Below are 6,056 nucleotides of genomic sequence, written 5' to 3'. Positions count from 1 at the left end.
TATCAAACTATCTTTTGTTTAAAAAAAGACAGTTTATTAAACACACAGTATGTGATAAGCTTAACCCATTCCTTTAACCAGTGTCCCCTGAGCACCTACTGTGTGCAGGCATGGCACTGGGTGCTGAGTGTGCACAGAAATGTCCACTGAGCACCTACTGTGTGCAGGCACTGTGCTGAGTGTGCACAGAGGTCCCGGCCTCAGTCTGGTGGGGGAGAAACACATGTCCCAAGATGAGGGACATGCCCTGTGCTGTGGGGGTGTGACTAACCCTGACTCTGAAATGGGTCTAGAGCAGGAGCTCCTAGGTTTTGGATTTTGGGAGTTTGGAGAACATGTTCATTTCACAGGGAAGATGACCGAGGTCCACGTGAAGGGCAACTTTGCCTGACAGCCTGGGTCCAGGTTTTCCTACACCTGAGCTCTGAGACAGCATCACCTGGCCTCCGAGACACAGGACGATCACAGTGACAGTGCAGCCCATTCCTCACTCCCAGTTACACGCGAACTTTCCCATGTCGACATTAATTACAACTCCTGGAGGTTAATTTGTAAGGAGATGGTGAAAATGTGTTATTTAAATAGTGATTATTAAAATCGTGCTGGGGTTTGCCACATAATAGGTAATTATCTGGAACATAATTGGGAAAACAATGTAGTCAATCCTCTTTAGCCCTTCCCATTGAACCCAGAGTTAATCCTAGGGAGTGAGCCGCATACTCAATGGCATTGGTGATATTTGTGCAATCATATTTTTATTACATCTAAATTGAAGTCACTTTAGGAACCTTCTCTGAGAGAAACACACTGATTTGTCAAGACCTTGACCCCCGGTGTCTGAATGGAGACACTTTATTCAGAGTTACTTCCCCTCATGTTTAACCAGGATATATCCAGCCATTTATCCATTTATGCATTTGCACAATATTCATTTTTGCTTATTGTTTGTTATGTTTTTATATCCACTCATTTGCCTCTTGTATTAGGTTTTCCCCTTTCCTTTACTGCTTCATTCATTCATTTATTCACTTATTATCTGTGTTGATTTATCAAAATCTCTGGTTTATTTATTCCTTCTTCTGTTGATTATGTTTCATTCATTCTTTCTTCCATTGATCATTTATGAACTCAGTTCCTCACTCAGTCAACCAGTGATCTCTTCATTCCTTCACTCTTCATTTCATTGGTTCATTCATCCCCTCACTCATGAATGTGCTCTTCGTTGATCACTTCATTCACTTATTCATTATTCCTCACTTCACTCATTTATTCAATGGCTCATACAGTTGTCAATTCAGTCATTCATCATTCAAGAGTGAATGATTCCTTCATATACAATGTGTTGGTGTGTCCCCCTGGTGTGACTAGAGTCAGGCCACCCCTCTGGAATTTTCTAAGTATTTCAGTAAAAGGGGCTTTGGAGATATCCTTTTTAAAATCAATCTTTTTACTCTAGGATAATGTAATGTAAAACTTACATTGAGAAAAATACACAAATCATAGAATTTTCTGAAACTGTAAAGACCTAGGCCAGTAAGAGGGTGTTACCAGTGCCCCCGCAGCCTCCCCTGGGCCCCTGCCTGTCACTAGCCCTCAAGGTGGGATGGGTAATCACACTATACATTACCTGTGCCTGTTCCAGAACTTCAGAGAAGTGAATTCATGCTGTTTTGTGCTCCTACGTGTCTTGTTTCCACTTTAACATTTTGTTTGTGTGGTTTATCCACATTACTGTGTTAAGTTGTACATCATTCACTCACATTGATGTGTGGTGTTTGCATATTTATGAATAAGCAACTATTTATTTACCCACCTAGCGCTAGATGAAATGGAGTACTTTCTGATGGGGGCTGTTAGGAACAGGGCTGCTATGAATTGTTGCACAGGCTTTTGGTGAACATATGGATGCATTTCTGCTGGGCTGACACTTGGGAGTGGAATTTCTGGATTTCATGGGCTACACATATGTTCAGCTTTAGGAGACACTGTCATCCAGCTTTCCAACCTACACTCCCACCAGCAGTGTGTGGGGCCCACCCTTTCTCTGCAGACTTGCCCCTGAGCCACTCACCCTCCCCATGACCTCACCTCACCCTGGGCCTGTCTCAGACCTCCCTCCACGTCTTTGCCCTCCCTGGGGCTTCGGTGCAGGACTTCCTCTCCTCTGGTCCTGCTGTGGCTCCTTCCAGCCCTGGTCCTGAAGCCACATTCTCAAAACCACTCTGAGTGACGTCACCTGGGCCTGGCCCAGCAAGTTGCCTTTCCCTCCCTGGAGCTTTTACAGGTGGAAGGGCCTCCCATACATCCTGACCTACCTCCTGGGGGACGCAACCCCTGACTCAGGCTTCCTGCTGAGCACTGGGGAGTCTTTGATAAACCACAGGAGGGCACTTCCCCTGCGGGGTTCACAGACTGGTGCCTGAGATACAGCCTGGACTTCTCTTGCCATGTGGTGGTCACATCTGAGAGGAAGAAATGAACAGAGGAAATGTTACATGGAGAGAACTCAGAACCTGGCGTCTGGTTTCCTGGGGGTGGAGTGGGGAACAGAGGTGATGTCATAGGACAAAAAGTACCTGAGCTTTAAAAGTAGTCAGACCTGGACTCAAATTCCAGTTCATCCACCTCCAGCTGTGTGACCGAAAACCAACGGTGCCAGTCTGGGTGATTAGAACACACAGAGACTCTACCAGTGCCCCCAGCAGGAGGTGACTGCTGGAGTGGGGGCTGGTCGGTCAGGGAGGGTCTCACCTTTGCCACACTCTGAGGGCTGCAGCCAATGAATCCACGTTCCCTGCTGTTTTCCTTCTGACTCTCTAGCAGTGTGACCCCTGCAAGTACCACCATCTCTGAGTCTCGGGCTCAGCAGTCCTGAGACAGAGTTGATGACCCCGGCCTCCTGGGACTATGGGGAGGGTTGAGTGAGATGATGGTGGTGAAGGTGGTTAACAAACTGCTGCCTCATTCATCACAGCGTTGGTCATCATTCTCATGGAGGATGGTGCTCTCCTCACTTTGTCTCTACCCATCATCCTTTTAAAAAAATATATATTTTTATTGATTTCAGAGAGGAAGGGAGAGAGAGAGAAACATCAATGATGAGAGAGAATCATTGATCGGCTGCCTCCTGCATGCCCCCTACTGGGGATTGAGCCCGCAACCCAGGCATATGCCCTTGACTGGAATCGAACCTTCGATCCTTCAGTCTGAAGGCCCACACTCTCTCCACTGAGCCACGCTGGCTAGGGCTATCCATCATCCTTGAGGGTTCTTCTACCCTCCTCCTTTCCACTCCCTGCTCATTTACCTTCCTTTATCTCAGTTTGGTTTTGACTTACTATACTTTTAAATGATTTTTAGAGAGGGAGGGAGAGGGAGAGAGAAAGAGCAATATCGATATGTGATCGGAACATCTATTGGACCTCCTGCACGCCCCCTACCAGGATCGAGCCCACAACCCAGGTATGTGCCCTTGACCGGCAATGGAACCAGCACCCTTTCAGCGTACGGGATGACACCCAACTGAGCCACACTGGTCAGGGCTTAACTGACTATCATTTTAGACTCAGAAGGACTGTTAGAGAACTGGCTCAAGCCCCCGTTTTACACATCAGGGAAATTGAGGCCCAGAGAAGTGGCTCAATGGGCTCAAGGTCACCCAGCCGGCTGTAGTTTGGCAACCAGCTCTACTCAGGAGTTCCAGCCCGAGAACAATGGATGTCCTTGCTCAGCCCGGCTCCTGCTCTATGCTCCAGGGACATGTTCAACCAGGTCTGGGACTTTTCTGACTGATGTTCTCAACAAAGGAAAACCCAACAGGCATGAAACGCTGCCTTTGAAATGCTGGAGGCTAATCTGCCCTGGGGCCGTATTTTCTTTTAAGATCCCACCAAAAGCCACATTTTCTGATCCAAACGGGCTGTCAGTTTCACTCCAAAGCAAGCACACTTGATCTATTGCCCATGTGAACATAGCAATCGATGTAATTACATCCAGCTTAAAAAATCCTATCCAAGAAGTTTGGGACAAAAAGAAGGGTTTGATTTGGGAGAATTCAAGTTACTTCTCAACTTTTAATTTTATTTTTAAACCAAGAAAGAGCAGATTATTTCTAAAGGTTACCTTCCCCTTAGAAATGCTCCAGATACATGTCGCTCGGGCATGTGCTGTATGTGTGAAACATGGGAGTGTTTTATCCCTTTTCCAAGCCTCTCTCCAACGATGGGAGGACCTTGGCAAGGGATTCCCTGCTGTACGGCGTCACTGGCAATTTCTCTTTGCAGTCCGAGGGGTTTTATTTTTCAGTTTCCTCCCAGAGACTGGATGGAGCTGCTGGACTCAGAGAGATGTGACCAGGTGGCCGCAAGATTTGATTTCGGATTTATCAGCATTTTCCATTTGCTGATAGTAATAGCGACCATCTCTAGGGGACCTACTCTGTGCCTTGCACTGTGTGTGTGTGTGTGTGTGTGTGTGTGTGTGTGTGTGTGTGTGTGTGTGTGTGTGTGTGTGTGTGTGTGTGTGTGTGTGTGTTACATGCCATTGAGTTGGTTCTGACTCCTGGTAACCCTATGAATGAGTGATGTCCATAATGAATGAGTGACATCCTCATAGGCCTGCTTGGCTCCTGCAGACTCATGCCTTTGGCTTCTTTTATGGAGCCAATCCATCTCATATCTGGGCTTCCTCTTTTCCTGCTGTCTTCTATTTTCCTCGGCATTATTGTTTGTTCCAAGGAACCTGCCTTCTCATGAAGTGCCCAATGCCCATGCATTGTGCTGAGTGTTATTTGTTTGTCTGTCTTGTTCTTATTCATCATTTATAGTCTTTATAGTGACCCTGGAAAATGCATGGTCATGTAAGCTTTCACCTTGATCACAATGACCATCGCCTGGATTATTGTGGGAGCTGCACAACCTTCTCCACTATTCCCTATGATCTCTTCTCCCCAGAAGAGGAGTCTTTAAACGTGCCAGTGCAAACACTGCCCAGGGCGCATGCCCTCCATGGCTCCCATCTTCCCCAGGGTAAAGCCAGAGTCCTTTGCTGGTCCCCAAGATCCCTGTGACCTCTACCACCCCTCCCCCCACCCAGACTCTGCCCCAGCTGTATGGGCATCCTTGCTGACTCCTAAGGGTGCTGGGCATACTTCTCCCACTTGTCTCCTTACTTGTGGTTCTCATGGCTTGGAGTACTATTCCCTGGTACACTCCTGGCTCACACCTCTTCTGGTCCAGTTGACCTTGAGGGATTAGGGTTATGAGGGCTTGGACAATCTTTAGGATGCTGGTTAGTGTTATGAGCAATGTTCCTAAAACTTTTCTTGCAAGACCCCCTTAGGGCAGGGGTAGTGAAGGTTCTCTGGGAGCCTGAGGACATTGACAGCAATGAGCCACCACAAAACAGAACCTTATGAGGAATGCTCACTTATCTTTTAAAAAGTCATGTTAATTTTCACTCTATTCCATTATGTATTTATATTTTCTTGAATTAAAAAAAAATCTCCCACCAAATCTTTGTGTATTATTGATGTTCTAGGAAGGCTGGCTTATGGTTCAAAGAAGTGTTATACCTGGGACGCCACCAACTGGAGAAGCAAAGATTATCTTGGGGAGTGAGGTAGGGTGTCGTGGGGTAGAGAGAATAGGGTGAAGCTGGAGTTGGCGTGGGGCCTTTGAGAGATGAAGAGCATGGTGGTTAAGAGCACTGGCTTTGGTGCAGTGAGACCCTGACACGTATCTCAGATCCATACCAACCAGCCAGGTGTCTTTTATCATCAGTTTTTTTCATCTTTAAAATGGCGCTAACACTGGGAGTTATTTCATAGAGCTGCTTAAGTCTCCATTCCATAGACTTCAAAGGGTCAGTGGAAGAATGAGTGCAAAGAAGCCAACACATAGTGATGCTCAACCACTGGCCTCATCATAGTTCTCACCACAGCCAGGGCTGATTTTTTTTGGCCTTCAGCCCAGAGATGTGACTGCAATGTTTTGGGTTGATGTTTCCAGCATGTGTAGAGGAAGTGGACATGGATATTGGCTGGGGGCTGAGAGCTG

This window comes from Myotis brandtii, unplaced genomic scaffold (assembly GCF_000412655.1).
Source record: "Myotis brandtii unplaced genomic scaffold, ASM41265v1 scaffold456, whole genome shotgun sequence".
NCBI classification, from domain to species: Eukaryota; Metazoa; Chordata; class Mammalia; order Chiroptera; family Vespertilionidae; genus Myotis; species Myotis brandtii.
This window is presented reverse-complemented; position numbering follows the sequence as displayed.